Here is a 25,547-nt window from a genome sequence, read left to right on the forward strand (position 1 = left end):
TCTGTCCATGGAATTTCCCAGGCATGAATACTGGTATGTATTAAATCACTTCAGTCTTGTCTGACTCTTTGTGATCCTATGGACTGTAGCCTGCCAGGCTCCTCTGTCCATGGGATTCTCTAGGCAAGAATACTGGAGTGGTTTGCCAGTTCATCCTCCAGAGGATCTTCCTGACCCAGCGATCAAACCTGAGTCTCTTGCATCTCTTGCATTTGCAGGCAAGTTCTTTACCACTGGTGCCACCTGGGAAGCCACAAAGTGAAAGTGAAAGTTGCTCAGTCATGTCTGGCTCTTTGCAACCCCATGGACCATACAATCCATGGAACTGTCCAGGCCAAAATACTAGGGTAGGTAACCTTTCCCTTCTCCAGGGAATCTTCCCTACCCAGGGATCAGACCCAGGTCTCTGGCATTGCACACAGAGTATTTACCAGCTGAGACACAAGGGAAGCCCGCATGAATACTGGAGGGGTGGTCATTTCCTACTCCACAGGATCTTCCAAATGCAGAGACTGAACTTCTGTCTCCTGCATTAGTAGGTGGATTATTCACCACTGAGCCACCAGGGAAGACATATCCCTGTGTAATAGGTGGTATATAGGCTTACTAGGTGGCTCAGTGGTAAAGAATCTGCATGTCAATGTAAGAGACTTGAATTTGATGTATGGGTTGGGAATATTCCCTAAAGGAGGAAATGGCAACCCACACCAGCATTCCTGCCTGGATTTTTTGCATTCCATAAGGACCTATGGACAGAGTTGCCTGGTGAGCTATAGTCCATTGGGTGGCAAGGAATCAGACAAGACTGATCAACTGAACATGCACACAATAGGGAATATATGTTATTATATACATTTCTCCTCGTTCAGCTAGTAGATAAAGACTATGCAATTCCCCTAAAGTATTTTAGCCTTTAGGCAAACCATTCAACATCACAATAATCCAAGTCTATGCCCCAAATACCAGTGCCAAAGAAGCTGAAGATGAACTGCTCTCTGAAGACATATAAGACCTCTAGAACTAACACCAAAAAAAGACGTCCTTTTCATGATAGGGGATTGGAAGACAAGAGTAGGAAGTCAAGAACTACCTGAACTAACAGGCAGGTTTGACCTTGGAATGCAAAATGAAGCAGGGCAAAAGCTAACAGAGTTTTGTCAAGAGAGCTCACTGGTCATAGCAAATGCCCTCTTCCAACAACACAAGAGATGTCTCTACACATGGACATCACAGGTTGTTTAACACTGAAAGAAGATTAATTATATTTTTGCAGCCAAAGATGCAGGAATTCTATAGAGAAACCAACACAAGACCTGCCACTGACTCTGGATAAGATCACGAGCGACAAATTGCAAAATTTAGACTTAAATTGAAGACAATAGGGAAAAATCATTGGCTTCACTTGTGGCTCAGCTAGTAAACAATCTCCCTGCAATGTGGGAGATCTGGGTTCTATCTCTGGGTTGGGAAGATGCCCTGGGGTAGGGAAGGCTACACACTCCAGTATTCTGGCCTAGATAATTCCATGGATGGGACATTCCATGGAGTCACAAAGAGTTGAACACAACTGAGGGAGTTTAAGTTTCACTTTTGAGGACAATAGGGAAAATCATTAGGCCATTCAGATATGACCTAAATCAAATCACTTATATTACAAGTAGAAGTGACAAAAAGATTTAAGGATTAGATTTAAAAGACAGAAGGCCTGAAGAATTGAGTGGATGTTCATAACACTGTACAGGAGGTGGTGACTGAAACCATACCCAAGGAAAAGAAACACAAGAAGGCAAAATGGTTGTTTAAGGAGACCTTACAAAGTGCTGGGAAAAGAAAAGAATTGAAACATAAAGGAAAAAAGGAACTATATACCCATATGAACAATACCCCATGAATAGTATGAAAAAGCAAAAAGGTATGACACTGAAAGATTAATTCCCCAGATCTGTAGGTGCCCAATATGCTACTGCAGAAGAATGGAGAAATAACTCCAGAAAAAGTGAAGAGATGGAGCCAAAACAAAAAGAGCACTCAGCTGTGAATGTGATGGGTGGTGGAATAACGTCTGATGCTGTAAAGAAAAATATTGCATAGGAACCGGGAACATTAAGTCCATGAATCAAGGCCAATTGGAAGTGGTCAAATAGGAGATGGCAAGAGTGAATATCGACATTTTAGGAATCAGTGAACTAAAATGGAATGGAATGGGTGAATTTAATCCAGATGACCATTATATCTACTACTGTGGGCAAGAATCCCTTAGAAGAAATGGAGTAGCCATCATAGTAAAAAAAAAAAAAAAAAAAGAGTTTTAAATACAGTACTTGGATGCAATCTCAAAAATAACAGAAAGATCTCCATTGGATTCCAAGGCAAACCATTCAATATCACATTAATCCAAGTCTATGTCCTCAACAAATTATGCTGAAGAAGCAGAATTTGAACAGTTCTATGAAGATCGAAAAGACCTTCTAGAACTAATACCCAAAAAAGGTGTCCTCTTCATTATAGAGGCCTGGAATGCAAAAGTAGGACATCAAGAAACACCTGGAGTAACAGGCAAATTTGGCCTTGGTGTACAAAATGAAGCAGATCAAAGGCTAACAGAGTTTTGCCAAGAGAACACACTGGTCATAGCAAACACCGTCTCTCAACAACACAAGAGAAGACTCTATACATAGACATTATCAGATGGTCAACACCAAAATCAGATCGATTATATTCTTTGCAGCCAAAGATGGAGAAGTTCTATACAGTCAGCAAAAGCAAGACCGAGAGCTGACTCTCGCTCAGATCAAAAACTCCTTATTGCCAAATTCAGACTTAAATTGAAGAAAGTAGGGAAAACCACTAGACCATTCCAGTATGGGCTAAATCAAATCCCTTACAATTATACAGTGGAAGTGAGAAATTGACTTTTCATTCCAATCCCAAAGAAGGGCTCTGCCAAAGAATGTGCCATCTATTGTACAACTCTGCTCATTTCACATGCTAGCAAGGTAATCCTCAAAATGTTTCACACTAAGATCAAGAGTATGTGAACCAATAACTTCCAGATGTACAAATATGGAGGAACCAGATGTCAAATTTCTAGCATCAGCTGAATCATAGAAAAAGCAAGGGGATTCACAAAAACATCTATTTCTGCTTCATTGAGTAGAATTTCTGCTAAATTCTTTGACTCTGTGGACCATAGCAAAATGTGGAAATTCTTAAAGACATGGGATTACTAGACCACGTTACCTGCCTTCTGAGAAACCTCAAGAAGCAACATTTCAAGAAGCAGATCAGTTCAGTTCAGTTCAGTCTCTCAATTGTGTCCAACTGTTTGTGACCCCATGAACGAAAGCATGCCAGACCTCCTTGTCCATCACCAACTCCCGGAGTCCACACAAACCCATGTCCATTGAGTTGGTGATGCCATCCAACCATCTCATCTTCTGCCATCCCCTTCTCCTCGTGCTCTCAATCTTTCCCAGCATCAAGGTCTTTTCAAATGAGTCAGCTCTTCACATCAGGTGGCTGAAGTATTGGAGTTTCAGCTTCAACATTAGTCCTCTCAATGAACACCCAGGACTGATTTCATTTAGAATGGACTGGTTGGATCTCCGTGCAGTCCAAGTGACTTCTTCTTCTCAAGAGTCTTCTCCAACACCACAGTTCAAAAGCAAAAATTCTTCGGTGCTTAGCTTTCTTTATAGTCCAACTCTCACATCCATACATGACCACTGGAAAAACCATAGCCTTGACTAGATGGACCTTTGTGGACAAAGTACTGTCTCTGCTTTTTAATATGCTGTTTAGGTTGGTCATAATTTTCCTTTCAAGGAGTAAGTGTCTCTTAAATTCATAGCTGCAATCATCATCTGCAGAGATTTTGGAACAGATCAAGAAGCAACAATTAGAACCAGAAATTGAAAAAGAGACTGATTCCAAATTGGGAAAAGAGAATTCTAAGGCTATGTATTGTTACCATGCATATTTAACTTATATGCAGAGTATATCATGAAGAGTGCCTGGCTGGATGAATCACAAACTGAAATCAATATTTCTAGGAGAAATATCAATAACTGCAGATATACAGATGACAACACCCTAATGGCAGAAACTGAAGAGGAACTAAAGAGCCTAGAAAAAGGAGAAAGAGTGAAAAAGTTGGCTTAAAACTCAACATTCAAAAACAAACATAATGATAGATTGTCTCATCAGTTCAATTCAGTTCAGTTCAGTCACTCAGTCATGTCTGACTCTTTGGGACCCCATGAATCACAGCACACCAGGCCTCCCTGTCCATCACCAACACCCGGAGTTCACTCAGACTCACGTCAATCAAATTAATGACGTCATCCAGCCATCTCATCCTCTGTCATCCCCTTCTCCTCCTGCCCCTAATCCCTCCCAGCATCAGAGTCTTTTCCAATGAGTCAACTCTTCTCATGAGGTGGCCAAAGTACTGGAGTTTCAGCTTTAGCATCATTCTTTCCAAAGAAATCCCAGGACTGATGTCCTTCAGAATGGACTGGTTGGATCTCCTTGCAGTCCAACGGACTCTCAAGAGTCTTATCCAAGACCGCATTTCAAAAGCATCAATTCTTCGGTGCTCAGCATTCTTCACAGTCCAACTCTTATATCTATACATGACCACAGGAAAAACCATAGCCTTGACTAGACGGACCTTTGTTGGCAAAGTAATGTCTCTGCTTTTGAATATGCTATCTAGGTTGGTCATAACTTTCCTTCCAAGGAGTAAGTGTCTTTTAATTTCATGGCTGCAGTCACCATCTGCAGTGATTTTGGAGCCCAGAAAAATAAAGTCTGACACTGTTTCCACTGTTTCCCCATCTATTTCCTTATGGCAAATACATGGGAGAGAAATGGAAACAATGACAGACTATTTTCCCGGGTTTCAAAATCACTGTGTATGATGACTGCAACCATGAAATTAAAAGATTCTTTCTCTTTGGAAGAAAAACTGTGACAAATCTAGACAGCATGTTAAATGAAGAGACATCACTTTGCCGACCAATGTTCCTATAGACAAAGCTATGATTTATCCAATAGCCATGTAAGAGTTGAATGATAAAGAGGCTAAGCACCATAGAAATGCTTCTGAACTGTCAGTTCAGTTCAGTTGCTCAGTCGTGTCCGACTCTTTGCGACCCCAAGAATCGCAGCACGCCAGGCCTCCCTGTCCATCACCAACTCCCGGAGTTCACTCAGACTTACGTCCATCGAGTCAGTGATGCCATCCAGCCATCTCATCCTCTGTCGTCCCCTTCTCCTCCTCCCCTCAATCCCTCCCAGCATCAGAGTCTTTTCCAATAAGTCAACTCTTCGCATGAGGTGGCCAAAGTACTGGAGTTTCAGCTTTAGCATCATTCCTTCCAAAGAAATCCCAGGGCTGATCTCCTTCAGAATGGACTGGTTGGATCTCCTTGCAGTCCAAGCGACTCTCAAGAGTCTTCTCCAACACCACACTTCAAAAACACCAATTCTTCCGTACTCAGCTTTCTTCACAGTCCAACTCTCACATCCATACATGACCACAGGAAAAACCACAGAAATAAACAACGGACCTTTGTTGGCAAAGTAATGTCTCTGCTTTTGAATATGCTATATAAGTTGGTCAAAACTTTCCTTCCAAGGAGTAAGCGTCTTTTAATTTCATGGCTGCAGTCACCATCTGCAGTGATTTTGGAGCCCCCAAAAATAAAGTCTGACACCATTTCCACTGTTTCCCCATCTATTTCCCATGAAGTGATGGGACCAGATGCCATGATCTTCGTTTTCTGGATGTTGAGATTTAAGCCAACTTTTTCACTCTCCACTTTCACTTTCATCAAGAGGATTTTGAGTTCCTTTTCACTTTCTACCATAAGGATGTTGTCATCTCCATATCTGAGGTTATTGATATTTCTCCCAGCAATCTTGATTCCAGCTTGTGTTTCTTCCATTCCAGAGTTTCTCATGATGTACTCTACATAAAAGTTAAATAAGCAGGGTGACAATATACAGCCTTGACAGCCTCCTTTTCCTATTTGTAACCAGTCTGTTGTTCCATGCCCAGTTCTAACTGTTGCTTCCTGACCTGCATACAAATTTCTCAAGAGGCAGGTCAGGTAGTCTGGTATTCCCATCTCTTTCAGAATTTTGCACAGTTTATTGTGATCCATACAGTCAAAGGCTTTGGCATAGTCAATAAAGCAGAAATAGATGTTTTTCTGGAACTCTTTTGCTTTTTCCATGATCCAGCGGATGTTGGCAATTTGATCTCTGGTTCCTCTGCCTTTTCTAAAACCCACTTGAACATCAGGAAGTTCACAGTTCATGTATTGCTGAAGCCTGGCTTGGAGAATTTGAGCATTACTTTACTAGCATGTGAGATGAGTGCAATTGTGCGGTAGTTTGAGCATTCTTTGGCATTGCCTTTCTTTGGGATTGGAATGAAAACTGACCTTTTCCAGTCCTATGGCCACTGATAGTTTTCCAAATTTGCTGGCATATTGAGTGCAGCACTTTCACAGCATCATCTAATGTTGGTCAAAACTCATGAAATTTCCTTGGATTTCAGGGAGATCAAACCAGTCTATCCTAAAGGAAATCAACCCTAAATATTCATTGAAAGGATTGATGCTTAAGTACCAGTACTCTGGCCACCTGATGACGCTAGGAAGATTGTCAGGAGGAGTAGTGGGTAATAGAGGATAAGATTGTTGGATGGCATCACAAACTCAGTGGACATGAGTTTGAGCAACTCTGGGAAATCGTGAAGGACAGGGAAGCTTGGCATACTATAGTCAATGGATTTGCAAAGTGTTGGATATGACTGAGTGAGTGAACTTTAGCCCATATGTCAATTGATCATCCCTGGGTTGCTATTGCTTTGACTATGGAATCAGCTATTCTCCCAACATTAGAGAGGGATTTATGAAAATGTTTTCGTTGGCATTTAATCCAATATAAAGGAGAAAGCTTCTCCTTATGGAGGTAAATTCAGAGTCATGTATGCCTCCTGTATGTTTTCATTTAAGGTGGCCATGGAGGCTTAATGGGGTCAACAAATGACAAACTTCAAAAGCTTTATTTTAGATCTGGCATCAAGGAGATGTTGGGTGCAATTAGCAGTAGCACTTGGGATAAGTGAAAAAAAGCTCTTACATGATGAACTCAAGCATCATCATTATCATGAATGGATTGAAGTTTTTAGTGACAAATTAAACAGTTAGATCAGTTTATCCCTATTGTGATAAATTAATAAATGTATTGTCTTTCCAAGAAAAGGAAGGAAAGGATCAGGTAAGAAGTAGCAGCAGGATAAAAGTACACAGGTGTGATCAGGCCACTTTGGAAATACTTCCTTCAGCTCTTGTCTGCTTCAATTCCTGGTCAATTTGATTCTGGAGTCTCTAGGGCTTGTATAGGACAGGATATCAGATGGAGTCATCTTTAGCTATGAGATATGTACCCATCTCCAGTCTCTGAAATTTGGCTGCCATCTGGATAATAAGGAGGGTCTGGTATTGTTCCTTACAAGGACATTTAAAGACAGTCTTTGTTCTTATTGATTCCAAATCAGAAGTGTGGGGGAAATTGGAAATGTTAGGTTGGAAACTGTAGTCATATATTTGAGTGAAATAGAAAAGTTTAGATATCAGTTCCTCTTACAGGTGTATAACAAATACTTAAAGATAATTAACATGACCAGAAACTAACGTCTACAAAAGTGAAACACAATTTTCCCCTCTATAGTTATCTCCTTTTTTTGTGAAAGATGATCATAGTAAAATGTTTATATTAAATTTGGCCTGATTTTCTGCATAAACACAGCAATAATAGTGATTAACTATATAAGCTCCAGATTATTTTGCTGAAAACTTGTAAACGAGGTCCTAGGCTAATCTTTCTAAGCAGTTTTCAAAGCTTTTATGATCATATCTGACTATCCATATCTCTCTTGAATATGACTATCCAGTCATAGCCTTGGTAATATATCTAATATTTCCAACTGTTTTTTGTTACAAGGATTGATGACTCATTGAATCTGTGCAAATAACTATATTGCCATAAAAATAGAAATACACATTGAAAGCTTTTGAATTTGGAGGGATCAGGTAGGGAGAAAAAGCAAATGTTTCAACTTTGATTACAAAAGTATATCTTACATATTGCTTATAGCTTCAAAGGGAAAAAAAATATTTTCCTAAAATCTGGAAAAGCAAAACAATACAGACCTTGCAATAAAATAAGTTACAAAATTATCCTCATCAGTACATTTATTCCCCTATAATTAATATTTTCTTCAGTTAGCAACTTTATGAGTCCATCAGTTTTCTATTAAAGTTTTAGAAAAAAATATACTTATTTCTGTTATGATCTTAAACTAATAAAGCTGTATTCCAGAGCACATGTCAGAGTTCTTTCCATGAATCTCTCTGAAGATGAGATACTTTTTTAGGAACATTTTTGCAGGGCCTCAGAGTAAAATAGTTACTTTCTATGGATGACAAAGCCAAGTTTAAAGGTTTGATAAGAGTTCATTATCATGCAGTAGACAAGCAAATTTTGTTATTCCCAGGACACACAACATTTTAAGATAACAGTTGGAATCGTGAATAATAATAGTGTGGTGTATTAGTCACGAAGTCATGTCCAACTCTTTGTGATCCCATAGACTGTAGCTCACCAGGATCCTCTGTCCATGTGATTATCCAAGCAAGAATACTGGAGTGGGTGTCATTCCCTTCTGTAGGAAATCTTTCTGACCTAGTGCCTGAACCCCAGTGTCCCAAAATGCAGGCAGATTCTTTACCATCTGAGCCACCAGGAAAGCCACATGAATGATAATATACGAAGACAGATTACATTTCCAAGAATGCCATATAATTTAAGAAACACTACAGAGATGCAGTAGCAATGGGGTCTGATGCCATTATCTTAGTTATTTTTTTGTTGTTGTTGTTTTGTTTTCAGTATTTAGTCTTAAGTTGGCTCTTTCACACTCCCTTCACCTTCATCAAGAGACTCTGGTTCCTCTTCACTTTCTGCCATTAGAGTGGTATCATCTGCATATCTGAGGTTGTTGATGTTTCTCCCACCTATCTTGATTCCAGCTTATCAAGCACACTTGATTCCACACTTGATTCCACACTCATCCAGCACAGCATTTCTCATTATGTGCTCAGAATATAGATTAAACAAATAGGGTGACTGCAGACAGCTCTGTCATGCTCCTTTCTTCATCTTGAAACAATCACTTGCTCCCTACAGGGTTCTAACTGTAGTTTCTTGACCCGCATACAAGGTATTACCTTTCTTGGGAATTGTAATGAGTATTGATCTTGTCCAGTCCTGTGGTCACAGCCGGGTCTTCCAGATTTGCTGATAAAATGAATGCAAAACCTTGATGGTATCTTCTTTTAGGGATTTGAACAGTTCTGCTGGAATTTCATCACATCCACTAGCTTTATTAATAGCAGTGCTTCTTGAGGCCCACTTGACTTTGCACTCCAAAATTTCTGGTTTTGGGTGACAAACCAAAATATCATAATAATCCAATTCATTAAGATATTTTCTATTTGTTTGTTTATTCAGTTTTTCTGTGTATTCTTTCCATCTCTACTTTATCTTTTCAGATTCTACTAGGCCTCTACCATTTTTAACTTTTATTATGCCCATCTTTGGATGGAATTCTCCCTTGATGTTATCTCTTTCAATTATCTGAAAGAGATCTCTAGTCTTTCTCCTTTTGTTATTTTCTTCTATCATTAAGCCTTGTTCATTGAAGAAGGCCTTTTTGTCTCTTCTAGCTATTCTTTGAAACTCTGTATTTAATTGGATGTACATTTCCCTCTCTCCCTTGCTTTTTGCTTCTCTTCATTCTTCTACTATTTGTAAAGCCTCCTCAGATGACTACTTTGCCTTCTGGCTTTTATTTTTCTTTTGATGGTTTTGTTCACCGCCTCCTGTACAGTATTATGGACCTCTGTCCAAACTTCTTCAGGCACAATGTTAACTAGATCTAGTCCCTCAAGTCTATTCAGAGATAGATTGTGAATTCATACAGGATTTCATTTAAGTCATATCTGGCTAGCCTAGTGTTTTCCTCAGTTTTCTTTAGTTTAAGCCTGAATTTTGCTATGAGAAGCTGATGATCTGAGCCATGGTCAGCTCCAGGTCTTGTTTTTGCTGCCTGTATATAGTTTCTCCATCTTTGGCTACAAAGAATGCAATCAATTTGATTTTGATATTGACCATTCGGTGATGCCCATGTGTAAAGTCATCTCTTGTGCTGTTGAAAAAGAGTATCTGGTATGACTACTGCATTCTCTGCAGAATTCAGTTAGCCTTTGCTCTATTTCATTCTGTTCTCCAAATACATCTGTTACTCCAGGTTTATATTGAGGGCAGAAGGAGAAGAGGGCATCAGAGGATGAGATGGCTAGATGTCATCACCAGTGCAAAGACCATGACCTTGGGCAAGCTCCAGGAGATGGTGAGGCACAAGGAGGCCTGGCATGCTGCAGCCCATGGGGCCACAGAATCAGACACAACTGGGTGACTGAACAACAATGACACAGATGCAATATAAGGAATGTTTTGTATTATTTTTTATTTGGAAATTTTTCTCATGTAATTTAACACATTGAATAAGCTTAAATGACTTATTTCCCTGTTTCTAAGGAATAAAATAGATGCTTTGAGATGCTTCAGGGCCTTCCAGAAAAATCACAAATTTAGCTCAAAGTAAAAAAAAAAAACCAAAACACCTTATTTAGATTTTGACAGGGGATATTTTTCAAAATATCAAAAGTTTTGGACATTTGACTAAATAGGAAAACATTTCATTATAAAATTGTACTCAATTATTCATTTAACCACAGTGACAAAAAGATTTCAAAGGCAAATACATAACTGAAGAAAGCTTAGGTCTTTTAATATTGAGAAGACTCAGATTTTCCGAGTAATCAAAGAACTGGTAAAGACAGTACGAATATATTTTTTAAGGAAAAATACGTTAACAGCCAAGAAACTTTGTTCATTAACAGAGAAAAAAATCAAGATATAATTTTACTCCAGTATACATTTGTTATTAAAGTGTATTTATCTCATCAAATTTAGTTAAATCCATTCTAATTTTAGCCTGCTTGACCACACATAAAATTCCTTTTTCAATATTATTTTTCCACAAACCTTCTATAATTTTCTGTATACATTTGCTTTTGTCTTTTTTTTTTTCCTTTTTTATTTAGGGAAATTATTTTATTTTAGGAGTCTAGCACTGAGGATTCCTGAGTGATAAAGTTTATAACTGGAGTGGGATACTATTATTGTAACTTTGCAATGCAACAGACATACAACTGTAGTCAGTGTTTGGGCAGAAGCAGTGAGGCTTGTCAGAGAAGGCAATAGCACCCCACCCACTCCAGTACTCTTGCCTGGAAAATCCCACGGGCAGAGGAGCCTGGTGGGCTGCAGTCCATGGGGTCGCTAAGAGTCGGACACGACCGAGCGACTTCCCTTTCACTTTTCACTTTCATGCATTGGAGAAGGAAATGGCAACCCATTCCAGTGTTCTTGCCTGGAGAATCCCAGGGACGGAGGAGCCTGGTGGGCTTCCGTCTATGGGGTCGCACAGAGTCCGACACGGCTGAAGCGACTTAGCAGCAGCAGCAGCAGCAGCAGCAGCAGCGAGGCTTGTATAGGTCTGGGACCACTGACAAGCCAAGGCTTTTGGCTCATGGGCCAGATCTTTCTTAAATTGGATTTGGTTGAAGTTCCTATTGAGCTTCAATATTATACCGTAGAAACCTAAAGTGGTTTTTGGTGGTTCTTTCTCTTGGATTGTGTAGTAGTGGTAGTGTTAGTCACTCAGTCATGTCCAACTCCTTGTAACCCCATGGGCTGTAGCCCACCAGGCTGTTCTGTCCATGGACTTCTCCAGGCAAGAATACCAGAGGATATTCTTCTCCAGGGCATTTTCCCAACCCAGAGAATGAACCGGGGTTTCCTTCATTGTAGGCAGATTCTCTACCATCTGAAGCACCAGGGAAGCCCAATACTGTATGATACTTATACACAGCATCTAATATCTAAACTAATATTGACCATAGTTCACATCTGATCTTCAACACACCCCAGACCAGGGGATGATGGTCACATTGCTTTGTATAGCGAACATAGCAAAGAGCTAAAAGTCTGGGCATTATCCTTGGTATTGGAAATAGTAGACTGCCACAGTAAAATGGCTGCCTATGGCTGTTGAGATGTATATAAATGTGCATTAGCTGTGCAGCAATTTGTCTTCAGCTATCTTAAAAAATATTATGTGGCTACCAGAGGCTTATTTAGTGCTAATTTTTTTTTTAATTTTATTTTATTTAACTTTACAATATTGTATTGGTTTTGCCATATATCAAAATGAATATGCCACAGGTCAAACTTCAGGACTGTGCCTTCAGTTAACTTTATTAATGATGTAAAAATTGAGAGTGGAGGTGAGATCACAAATAGCACTTCACCTTGTGAGATTTATAAAAGGCTACTTTATAAGTAAGGATAAAGGTGTTAACTAAGAAAATCTCTTATTAGATTGTTTTGGTTTGTGGTTTGATTTGGGTTTTTTTCACCTCTTGTTGCAGACATTTCAAACAAAACAGAAGTAGATGAAATAACATAATGAACCCCCAGTATATACCTACAGCTGAACATCAACAGTTAGTGACCTTTTGTTTCATCTATACCCCCAACTTTTTTTCCGAAATATACTAAAGCAAATAACAGATTTACATTTGCTTGTAAATTATTATTAAGTGTGCATCTTCAGTGTGCATCTCTAACAGTTTTTACATAAATCTAGGGGTATTGTCTTAATATAATTTACCTTGTTTTTCTATTCCCCCTTTTCTTGCATACTGATAGATTTAGGAACTTGCTTATATTTAGATCTACTTTAGTTTTCTTTTAGAAAGAATATTTCATAGGGATGCTGTGTGTTTGCTATTACACATGAGTTCTCAAAGCCTTTGATAGTTTTCTTGCTTTCTGGCTCAGCATGTTATCCCAGGCCCATCTGTATATTCCCTATCCCGCAACTTTTAAACAGCCATTTCACTAAGGAGCTCTAGTTTCTTTATGGGAAGTAGATTTAGAGCTGACAAACTGGGCATGAATGATGCCATTACTATTGGTTTTCATTTTTTCTAGGCTTTTTCAGGGACAGAATTAGGAAATAGGTATCCTTTAGAAAACAAGGAAATATTGTATAGACATTGACCTGACCAAAAAGTTCTTCTGGGTTTTTCCAAAACATCTTATGGAAAAACCTAAATGAAATTTTTGGCCAATTCATTATGTCATAATAGCTGTAGTATTATATATTTCCCATGCAAGTTCAAGATTACAGTTTGAACTTAATTTCTTTGCTAGTAGGTGTGTCTGTCTATCCCAATGATATTAAAATAATTTCTTCATGCCTTATTTGACATTAAATAGTTTAAAATAATTGGAGAAGGAAATGACAACCCATTCCAGTATTCTTGCCTGGATAGTCCCAGGGACAGAGGAGCCTGGTGGGCTGCTGTCCATGGGGTCTCACAGAGTTGGACATGACTGATGCGACTTAGCAGCAGCAGCAGCAATGGAGTATTTCCTGTCACATTGGTAAACAAAGATGTCACAGTCATCAGTTATTGCACCCTTCAATGTGAGATGGTAAATGTTGTGGTTTGTGCATGGGAAGGAAAAGAATTTCCAGACATGAAGTAGAATGAGAAGAGGATACAGTTTATTAGAATGGGAGACACTGTTAGAGCAGCAAGACAGCTCATGGAAGAACAGACTCCTTTTGCCAGCTAAAACCAATTTTTATAGCCTTAAGACAGAGAAAATTCCTACTGGAATGGTGGCATTAGGTGATTTATTAGGATGCTATAGGGTGGGTACTTCACTTAATATGGGCTCAGAGAACTGGCCCATTTAGATCTGGAGCTTCATGGAAACCGTTTTGATAAGGCTTGGTCAGTTCCAGAGATTTTTGTCCTGTGACCTTGATACAGGCTCCACACCTGTTACCTTGGTATAGGGCTCTACGGTGAGCTCTGAGAGAACTCAGGGAGGGGAATACCTGCCATCTAGAAGCCACAAACTGTAGCCCCTCCCTTTGGTGAACCTTCAGGAAAGGAATTGCAGGATATGAGAACACAGGATACTAGCTCTAGATAGCTGACATGCATATCAAAGGAATGATTTCAGTTATCCCAGATTCTTGCATCTTCCCATACATAGAAAAGCACTACATTTTTTAACTGGGGATATCTTTCTTCCTTTAATTAGCAATAATCTTTTGATGCTCAGACTACCTGCCTTTTGTTGAAAATTTTATAACCTGGCTCCTCCCTCACCTCCTTGGAGCAGTTCTCTCAGGGTTACTTGAGATGCTGTATCCCAGGCTTAAAGTCCTAAAACTTCCCACAAAATAAAACATAACTCTCAACTTTTAGGTTGTGAACATTTCTTAAGTCAACAAGGACAAAATACTCTTTTTTTTTTCTTCCCTTACCAAAAATGCATCGCCATTCTTGATACCTTTTTTTATTGAAAACTCAAGTTGATCTTTCACATATAGTCATTGTTGTACATCATTTCTAATAGTTTTGTAAAGAAAACAGTTCGTTTCAAAATCAATCTTGGCAACAAACTTCTATAGCATCTGTAATTTTATACAGAGTGAAGTAAGCCAGAAAGAAAAACACCAATACAGTATACTAATGCATATATATGGAATTTAGAAAAATGGTAATGATAACCCTGTATGTGAGACAGCAAAAGAGACACAGATGTATAGAAGAGTCTTTTGGACTCTGGGGAGAAGGAGAGGGTGGGATGATTTGGGGGAATGGGATGGAAGCATGTATAATATCATATAAGAAACGAATCGCCAGTCCAGGTTTGATACGGGGTCCTTGGGGCTGTTGCACTGGGATGACCCGGAGGGATGGTATGTGGGAGGGGAGTTCAGGATGGGGAACATGTGTATGCCCGTGGCAGATTCATGTCGATGTGTTGCAGAACCAATACAATATTGTAAAGTAATTAGCCTCCAATTAAAATAAATAAATTTAAATTAAAAAAAAAAAGTTTTTCTTTTTTGCTGTGATTCCAACTTTATTACTTCAAATTTTATTTTCTCAATTTCAATAATGTGCATAGCTTATGCAGAAAAGAAATGATGCTTGACAGCAATTACAAAAAATATGGACTTACTGTTATACATAACTGCCTATGCACTATGTTAGTTAAATTTAAACTTATCCCATATAATATAGTTTAAATGGAGCATACTCTATTTGAAAATCCCTTTAAAGGTTTACTAGTATGTACAGGTTCATCCTGAAATTGTTCTGCTGGACTCTGATTGACAGGACAGGCAGAGCAGCAGGATCCCCACATCGCTGCTGAGGATGGCTGCTCTAAGTAGAGTGGGCAGGATAAAAATCTGAAACACAGTGCAACAACTTTTACATTGATGGCAGAACTATGAATATTGGGAGAACACCACAAGAATTCCCAGCTTTGCAAGTAGTTATAAGAAATGGGGGAAGTTGTTTTTAACAAAGTTTGCTGCCTGGCTGCAAATCCGGAAAGACAAGGCAACCTAGTATGAGCCTATCAAAAAGTTACTACTCCCTGACCTTGAGGAGTTAACATTGTGTGTGTGCAGGATAGAATATGTGACTGTTCTTATATTGGACTTTTCATCTGAGTGGTTGCATAGACACTTTATTTACTCAATTTTCTGTGATATGAGAAAAGTAGATTTCAACCATTCAAGCTAAGAAATATAGCGTATATTATGACCCAACACACACCCACTTGTATAAACTCAAATTAGTAACTGAAATAAAGTTTAAAAAACTGACACATTTTTCCTGTTTTCAGGATATATCATGCAAGAATTCTATTTTGCACTTTATAAAACTATTCCTTTTTTATTGACATATGGATAATAAATACATATATAGTGAATTTATCTATGAATTATAAATAAAAGTGAAGAAGCATGTTATCCACTTATATATGTAACATATAGAGTATATGTGTTTCTTAATTTAAATAAATGTTAACCTTAACTCACCAATGGTCTGTGACCACAGTTTGAAAAAGAGTAAATTGCAGTAAATCCTCCCAGAGTAGGAGAAATATCTCATGGGAGTCCCACTGCTTCTTAACTTTCAAAGGGGCACTTGCTGCTTTGTCTGCCTTGTCTCAGCATCAATGCACACATTTTGTGCAGAGTTCATTTATGCTTATTGCTTTAAATGTTTTGACGTCTTCTCTTTGATTCATTTGCTATTCTCTTTTTACAGCCTTTTAAACTGTTTACAGCCTTTGCTTTCTGGTGAAAATTAAGAAGCAGACCATTGTAAACTAACATATATTAGAAGTCTGCAGTAAATTAGCAAACACAAATATATTAACATTTTCAGAAGTGTATTTTTTCTCATAATACGTTTTTGCTGTTGTTGTTTTCGTTGTTTTAGTTATTAAGTTATGTCTGACTCTTGTCCAACTCCACGGACCGTAGACTGTCAGGCTCCTCTGTCCACTGGATTTCCCAGGCTAGAATACTGGAGTTAGTTTACATTTCTTTTTCCAAATTCATTTGTAATGCAGCATAAAATAAATTTATTAATAGATCCAAATATCTTCATCTATGAAAAAATTAAAGAGCTAAAAGTAGATAAGCATGGTTAGCAATTATGTTTATCTTATTGGAACCTTTTTTGATATGCAATGATTATTCATTATTTAGTTTAACTTAGGAAATCTTCTATCTTGTTTACATTAATGTAAGCATTTGTTTTTAGCAGTTATGCTTGGATTAGACATTAAACAGATAAAAATCATTTTAAGTTGTTTTTCTTACTGACAAATTTCCTAATAGAAATGGCATAGGATTTCCCTGGTGGCTTAGTAGTAAAGAATCCACCTGCCAGTGCAGAAGACACTGGCTCTATCCCTGATCTGGGAAGATCCCACACTTCAAGCAGCAACTAAGTCCATGTGCCACAACTATTGAACCAGTGCTCTAGAGCCCAGGAGTCTCAAGTGAGCCTATGTGCTGTAACAACTGAAATCTGTGTGCCCTAGAACCTGTGCTACATAACAAGAGAAGTCACCACAAGAAGCCCAAGCACCACAGCTACAGTAGCCCCCACCATCCACAGGCACAGAGAAAAGCCTGTGCAGCAACGAAGGCCCAGCACAGCCAAAAACAAATAACTAACTAAATAAATAAAAAGAAATATCATGAGCTCATTTGATCAGTAAACCCAGGTACAAAAAGTTTTGTTTGCCAAACATTAAATATTGATAACTCCAAAGACATTCCTATTTTCATTAAATCAACAAATTTAATTAGCTTTTATTTAACAAATATTATCTCAGATTGTGTGAATCTGAAAAACATTTAGGTTAGTTTTTGACTTACATTGGGTTATGTCTAAACATATACTAGATTTATATAAACATTTAATTCTTCTTTAAGCCATTTAAATAGAGCTCTTTATAATTAATTTGACATATCATTTAGAGTTAGACAAGTGTCATGGACACATAGACATATATAGTACAGAGAAATATAAAAGAGATATAAAGATTTTATAGTTTTTGCTTTTAAAAATTTTAGCCATGTCTCAGGTACAAAAGTCAGAGAAATAGATTCACAAAGATTTCAATTATTATTTTATTATTTTTTTTATTGACATACTGTAATAATCATTTCAGATTTTGGTTTGAAATCTGCTTTTTTTTTTTTTTTCCTAATTTTAGGAGTTTCGTGTACCAATCAAATAATGAATCCCTTGTCTACTAGAGGTCTGGAATCCTCTTAAATGCACATTTTAAGGTGGATTTGTACAAAACAAGTTTTCCCCGAATGGCCATTATAATTCCAAATTATCTAAAAGCTCACCCATTTTTTTCTAGAAAGACCAAAGATCTTCTTCAAGGTACAAGTGGAATCTACCCTACTTTTTGATTTCCTAAAGGCATTTTAATTATGGGGGGAGTCCCATTTTTCAACAGCATTTTTAAATGTGATTAGGAATCACATTTTCTCTCTTTTGAACAAAATAGGTGACTTATCCATGTTGCTACAAATGCCATTATTTCATTTTTCCTGGCTGAGTAATTTTCCATTTTATATATGCACCATTGTCGTTATCAATTCACCTGTAAATGGCCGTATAAGTTGCTTCCACGTTCTTGCTATTGTAAATAGCACTGCAGTGAAAACTGGGGTGCAAGTATCTTTTTGAATTTTGATTTTCTGTAGATACATGCAGAGGAGTGGGATTATTGTATCATATGGTAACTCTATTTTTAGTCTTTTAAGGAAACTTCATACTGTTCTCCAAAGTGGCTGTACCAACTGTACATTTCTACCAACAGTGTAGGAGGGTTCCCTTTTCTCTACATCCTTTCCAACATTTAGACTTTTTGATAATGGTCAACATAACCAATGTAAGGTAAAACCTCATTTTAGTTTCGATTTGCATTTCCCTAATAATTAGTGATGTTGAGCATTTTTTTGTGTGCCTCTGGGAATCTGCATGTTTTCTTTGGAAAAACATCTCTTTAGATCTTTTGTCTGCTGTTTTATTGGGTGGTTTTTAATTGTTGTTTGTTTGTTTTTAACTGAGCTGGATGAGCTGCTTATATATTTTGGAGAATAATATTCTATCAGTCACTCAGCCTTTTAATCCGTGTTGAGTTTATTTTTGTGTATAGTGTTAGAAATGTCTTATATTCTTTTACACATAACTGCTATGCAGTTTCCTTAGCAACACTTATAAAGAGACCATGTTTTCTATATTGTATATTTTTGCCTCCTTTGTCATAGATTAGGTGACCATAGATGTGTGGGTTTACCCCTGGAATTTCGATTATATTTTGTTGATCTATATTTCTGTTTTTCTGCCAGTATCATACCATTTTGATTCCTGTAATTTTGTAGTATAAAGTCAGAAAGCCTGATTCTGCTAACTCTATTTTTCTTTTGCAAGGTTGCTTTGACTATTCAAGGCCTTTTGTGTTTTCAGAATATTGCAGAGACAAGAACACTTCCAAGCTCACTCTACAAGGCCCCCAATACCCTGATACCTAAAGCAGATAAAAATATTACACAAACAAAAAGAAAATCACAGGCCAGTATCACTGATGAACATAGATACAAAAATGCTCACCAAAATATTAGCAATTTGAATCCAACAGCATATTTATTTTTTATTATTTTTTTTTAAATTTTAATTGGAGGCTAATTACTTTACAATATTGTATTGGTTTTCCCATACATCAACATGAATCCACCACGGGTGTACATGTGCTTCCCATCCTGAACCCCCTTCCCACCTACCCTCCTGTACCATCCCTCTGGGTCATCCCAGTGCACCAGCCCCAAGCATCCTGTATCATGCATCGAACCTGGACTGGTGATTCGTTTCTTATATGATATTATACATGTTTCAATACCATTCTCCCAAATCATCCCACCCTCTCCCTCTCCCACAGAGTCCAAAAGACTGTTCTATACATCTGTGTCTCTTTTGCTGTCTCGCATACAGGGTTGTCGTTACCATCTTTTAAATTCCATATATATGCGTTAGTATACTGTATTGGTGTTTTTCTTTCTGGCTTACTTCACTCTATATAATAGGCTCCAGTTTCATCCACCTCATTAGAACTGATTCAAATGTATTCTAAATTTTTAATGGCTGAGCAATACTCCATTGTGTATATGCACCACTGCTTTCTTATCCTTTCATCTGCTGATGGGCATCTAGGTTGCTTCCATGTCCTGGCTATTATAAACAGTGCTTCGATGAACATTGGGGTACACGTGTCTCTTTCAATTCTGGTTTACTCAGTGTGTATGCCCAGCAGTAGGATTGCTGGGTCATATGGCAGTTCTATTTCCAGTTTTTTTTAAGGAATCTCCACACTGTTCTCCATAGTGGCTGTACTAGTTTGCATTCCCACCAACAGTGTAAGAAGGTTCCCTTTCCCCATATCCTCTCCAGCATTTATTGCTTGTAGACTTTTGGATCATAGCCATTCTGACTGGCGTGAAATGGTACCTCATTGTGGTTTTGATTTGCATTTGTCTGATAATGAGTGATGTTGAGCATCTTTTCATATGTTTGTTAGCCATCTATATGTCTTCTTTGGAGAAATGTCTATTTAGTTGTTTGGCCCATTTTTTGATTGGGTCATTTTTCTGGAATTGAGCTGCAGGAGTTGCTTGTATATTTTTGAGATTAGTTGTCAGTTGCTTCATTTGCTATTATTTTCTCCCATTCTGAAGGCTGTCTTTTCACCTTGCTTATAGTTTCTTTTGTTGTGCAGAAGCTTTTAATTTTAATTAGGTCCCATTTGTTTATTTTTGCTTTTATTTCCAATATTCTGGGAGGTGGGTCATAGAGGATCCTGCTGTGATTTATATCGGAGAGTGTTTTGCCTATGTTCTCCTCTAAGAGTTTTATAGTTTCTGGTCTTATGTTTAGATCTTTAGTCCATTTTTAGTTTATTTTTGTGTATGGTGTTAGAAAGTGTTCTAGTTTCATTCTTTAACAAGTGGTTGACCAGTTTTTCCAGCACCACTTGTTAAAGAGATTGTCTTTAATTCATTGTATATTTTTGCCTCCTTTGTCAAAGATAAGGTGTCCATAGGTGCATGGGTTTATCTCTGGGCTTTCTATTTTGTTCCATCGATCTATATTTCTGTCTTTATGCCAGTACCATACTGTCTTGATGACTGTGGCTTTGTAGTAGAGCCTGAAGCCAGGCAGGTTGAATCCTCCAGTTCCATTCTTCTTTCTCAAGATTACTTTGGCTATTCGAGGTTTTTTTGTATTTCCATACAAATTGTGAGATTATTTGTTCTAGCTTTGTGAAAAATACCATTGGTAGCTTGATTGGGATTGCATTCCATCTATAGATTGCTTTGGGTAGTATACTCATTTTCACTATATTGATTCTTCCGATCCATAAACATGGTATATTTCTCCATCTATTAGTGTCCTCTTTGATTTCTTTCACCAGTGTTTTATAGTTTCCTATATATAGGTCTTTAGTTTCTTTAAGTAGATATATTCCTAAGTATTTTATTCTTTTTGTTGCAGTGGTGAATGGGATTGTTTCTTAATTTCTCTTTCTATTTTCTGATTATTAGTGTATAGGAATGCAAGGGATTTCTGTGTGTTGATTTTATATCCTGCAACTTTACTATATTCATTGATTAGCTCTACTAATTTTCTGGTGGAATCTTTAGGTTTTTCTATGTAGAGGATCATGTCATCAGCAAACAGTGAGATCCTCAATGGTGAAAAATTGAAAGCATTTCCCCTAAAGTAAGGAACAAGACAAGGGTGCCCACTTTCACCACTACTATTCAACATAGTTTTGGAAGTTTTGGCCACAGTAATCAGAGCAGAAAAAAGAAATAAAAGGAATCCAAATTGGAAAAGAAGAAGTAAAACTAAGAGCACATTTAAATGCACCATGATTAAGTGGGATTTATCCCTCAAGGTATACCAAGATTCTTCAATATATACAAATTCATCAATGTGATACACCATATTAACAGGTTTAAGAAAAAAATAAAAAGAAACATACGATCATTTCAATGCAGAAAAAAAAAAAAAGACAAAATCAACACATATTTATGATAAGAACTTTCCAAAAGTTGGCATTAAGGGAAAATGCTGCTACATAATAATAATTATATATAACAAATTCACAGCAAACATCATTCGGAACAATGAAAAACTGAACACATTTTTTATAAGATCAGGAATAAGACAAAGATGGCCACATTTGCCATGCTTTTTAACCTAGTTTTGGAATTCCTAGCCACAGCAATTAGAGAAGAAAAAGAAATGGAAACCAAATTGGAAAAGAAGAAGTGAAATTGTTACTGTTTGTATACGACATGAAACTTTACATAGAAACACCTAAAAATGCCACCAGAAAACTACTAGAACTCATCAATGAATTTTGTAAACTTGCAGGATGCAAAATTAATACACAGATTTTTTTTCATTTCTATAAACTAAAAATGGTAGGTATATATATATATATATATATACCTGCATATATATGTAGGTACAGCAGCAGCATATATATATATATATGTAGGTATATGTATATCGGAGAAGGCAATGGCAACCCACTCCAGTACTCTTGCCTGGAAAATCCCATGGACAGAGGAGCCTGGTAGGCTGCAGTCCACGGGGTGGCTAAGAGTTGGACACGACTGAGCGACTTCACTTTCACTTTTCACTTTCATGCATTGGAGAAGGAAATGGCAACCCACTCCAGTGTTCTTGCCTGGAGAATCCCAGGGATGGGGAAGCCTGGTGGGCTGCTGTCTATGGGGTCACACAGGGTCAGACATGACTGAAGCGACTTACCAGCAGCAGCAGCAGCAGCAGGTGTAAATATATATACATACACACATACACACATACACACACACACACCCTCACTGGAGAAGGACAGCAGTATAAGGCTGTCATGTTTTCTCATTGCTGAAGTGATGCTTAGTGTGCTGTTTCTGTACCAAAAGGAAACTTCCTACTTTTTTTTCTTTCAGTTCTGTCTCTCACTCTTGTCCAACATTTAGCAATCCCATGGGCTGCAGTATGCCATGTTTTCCTGTCCGTAAATGCTGGGCTGGAAGAAGTACAAGCTGGAATCAAGACTGCAGGAGAAATATCAGTAACCTCAGATATGCAGATGACACCACCCTTATGGCAGAAAGTGAAGAGGAACTAAAAAGCCTCTCAGTGAAAGTAAAAGATGAGAGTGAAAAAGTTGCTTAAAACTCAACATTCAGAAAACGAAGATCATGGCATCTGGTCAAATCACTTCATGGGAAATAGATGGGGAAACAGTGGAAACAGTGTCAGACTTTATTTTGGGGGGATCCAAAATCACTGAAGATGGTGACTGCAGCCATAAAATTAAAAGACGCTTACTCCTTGGAAGGAAAGTTATGAGCAACCTAGATAGCATATTCAAAAGCAGAGACATTACTTTGCCAATAAAGGTCCATCTAGTCAAGGCTATGGTTTTCCCAGTGGTCATGTATGGATGTGAGAGTTGGACTGTGAAGAAAGCTGAGCACCAAAGAATTGATGCTTTTGAACTGTGGTGTTGGAGAAGACTCTTGAGAGTCCCTTGGACTGCAAGGAGATCCAACCAGTCCATTCTAAAGGAGATCAGCCCTGGGATTTCTTTGGAAGGAATGATGCTAAAGCTGAAACTCCAGTACTTTGGCCACCTCATGCGAAGTGTTGACTCATTGGAAAAGACTCTGATGCTGGGAAGGATTGGGGACAGGAGGAGAAGGGGACGACAAAGGATGAGATGGCTGGATGACATCACTGACTCGATGGACGTGAGTCTGAATGACCTCCAGGAGTTGGTGATGGACAGAGAGGCCTTGCATGCTGTGATTCATGGTGTTGCAAAGAGTCAGACACGACTGAGTAACTGAACTGACCTGAACCAACTCCCAGAGCTTGTCAAACTCACATCCATGAAGTCAGTGATGCCATCCAACCATATCATTCTTTGGCATCCTCTTCTCCTCCTGCCTTCAGTCTTGACCAGAATCAGGGTCTTTCCCAATGAATCACCCCTTCACATCAGGTGGGCTAATTATTGGAGCTTCAGCTTCAGCATCACTCCTTCCAATGCATATTCAAGACTGATTTCCTTTAGGATGGACTGGTTTGATCTCCTTGCTGTCCAAGGCACTCTCAAGAGCCTTCTCCAATACCACAGGTCAAAAGCATCAATTCTTCAGTGCTCCACTTTCCTTATGGTCCAACTCTCACATCCATACATGACTGCTGGAAAAACCATAGCCTTGACTAGACAGACCTTTGTCCGCAAAGTGTTGTCTCTGCTTTTTAATATGCTGTGTATGTTGGTCATAACTTTTCTTCCAAGGAGTAACCGTCTTTTAATTTGGGGGCAGCAGTCACCATCTGCATTGATTTTGGAGGTCAAGAAAGTAAAGTCTCTCATTGTTTCTATTGTTTCCCCATCTATTTAACTGTTGCTTCTTGACTTGCAAACAGATTCCTCAGGAGGCAGGTAAGGTTGTCTGGAATTCTTCAAGAATTTTCCTCAGTTTGTTGTAATCCACACAGTCAAAGGCTTTAGCATAGTCAATGAAGCATAAATAGATTTTTTGTGGAATTCTCTCACTTTTTCTGTGCTCCAACAGATGTTGTCAGTTTGATCTCTGCTTTCTCTGTCTTTTATAAATCTACCTTGAACATCTGGAAGTTCTTGATTCATGAACGGTTGATTCCTAGCCTAGATAACTTTGAGCATTGTTTTGCTCGCATGTGAAATGAGTGCAATTTTGCCATAGTTTCAACATTCTTTTGCATTGCCTTTCTTTGGGATTGGAATGAAAATTGACCCTTTCCTGTCCTTTGGCCACTGCTGAGCTTTCCAAATTTGCCAGCATTTTGGGTGCAGCACTTTAACAGCAATCATCTTTTGGGAGTTGAAATAGCTAAGCTAGAATTCCGTCTTTTTCTTTAGCAGGAGATAAAATTCCCATGTGATTAATGTCCTACATTGTACCAGTAGAAAAACACCATTCTTATTTTTGTTCCTCTTTCTTATTATTCAGGATGCAAGAGTAGCATGAGTGTGAGAGCTCCCCTGCAGGACTTCTCTACTCCACTAAAAGTGATATTTCTTTTGTTCGTTTTCATTGTGGCAGTGCCAATGATGTGTAGTACATAAATATGAATTTAAAAAATGGAGGTGAGCAAAAATTAAAAAAAAACAAACTAGAAGTTAACACTATTTATTTTCAAAATACATTTGATACAACAACAATAATTAAACTTCCATAAATGCCAAGATTTTTGTCTCTCTTTTTTTTTAACTTCCAGGTACAATGTCTAACATGTAACAGATGTTTAATATAAATCTGTAAAATAACTGAAAATAAATGTTATTAAGTGAGCATTATAATTAATCCCAATTTACTTAGGTACAGAATGATTCATTGACTTGAACAGAGAAAATTGCTTAAAACCATAACAGAAGCAAAACTAAAACTATAAATCTTAACTTTTCATAACAGAATCTTTTGTAGAATTATACTCTGTGCTTCCATGCTTAACCCATAGCAATCATTAAAACATACACAATATTATAAATTTCTTAACCCATTACTTCATTTATGGAGACCTTCCTTTGTATTTCCTGGAGAAGAAAATGGCAACCCACTCCAGTATTCTTGCCTGGAAAATCCCATGGACAGAGCAGCTTCTTAGGCTGCAAATCCATGGGGTCGCAAAGAGTCGGACACGACTGAGCGACTTCACTTTCACTTTCCTTTGTATAGAAATCCACAACATAGCTATACCGCATAGAGTAGCAATCAGCAATCTTCCAATAAAAGTTTTATAAGATGAAAAGTTGGAAAAATGTTTGTTGATCCTGCTACATAACTACCA

Source organism: Bos taurus, chromosome 9 (genome assembly GCF_002263795.3).
Source record: "Bos taurus isolate L1 Dominette 01449 registration number 42190680 breed Hereford chromosome 9, ARS-UCD2.0, whole genome shotgun sequence".
In the NCBI taxonomy this organism is placed as follows: domain Eukaryota; kingdom Metazoa; phylum Chordata; class Mammalia; order Artiodactyla; family Bovidae; genus Bos; species Bos taurus.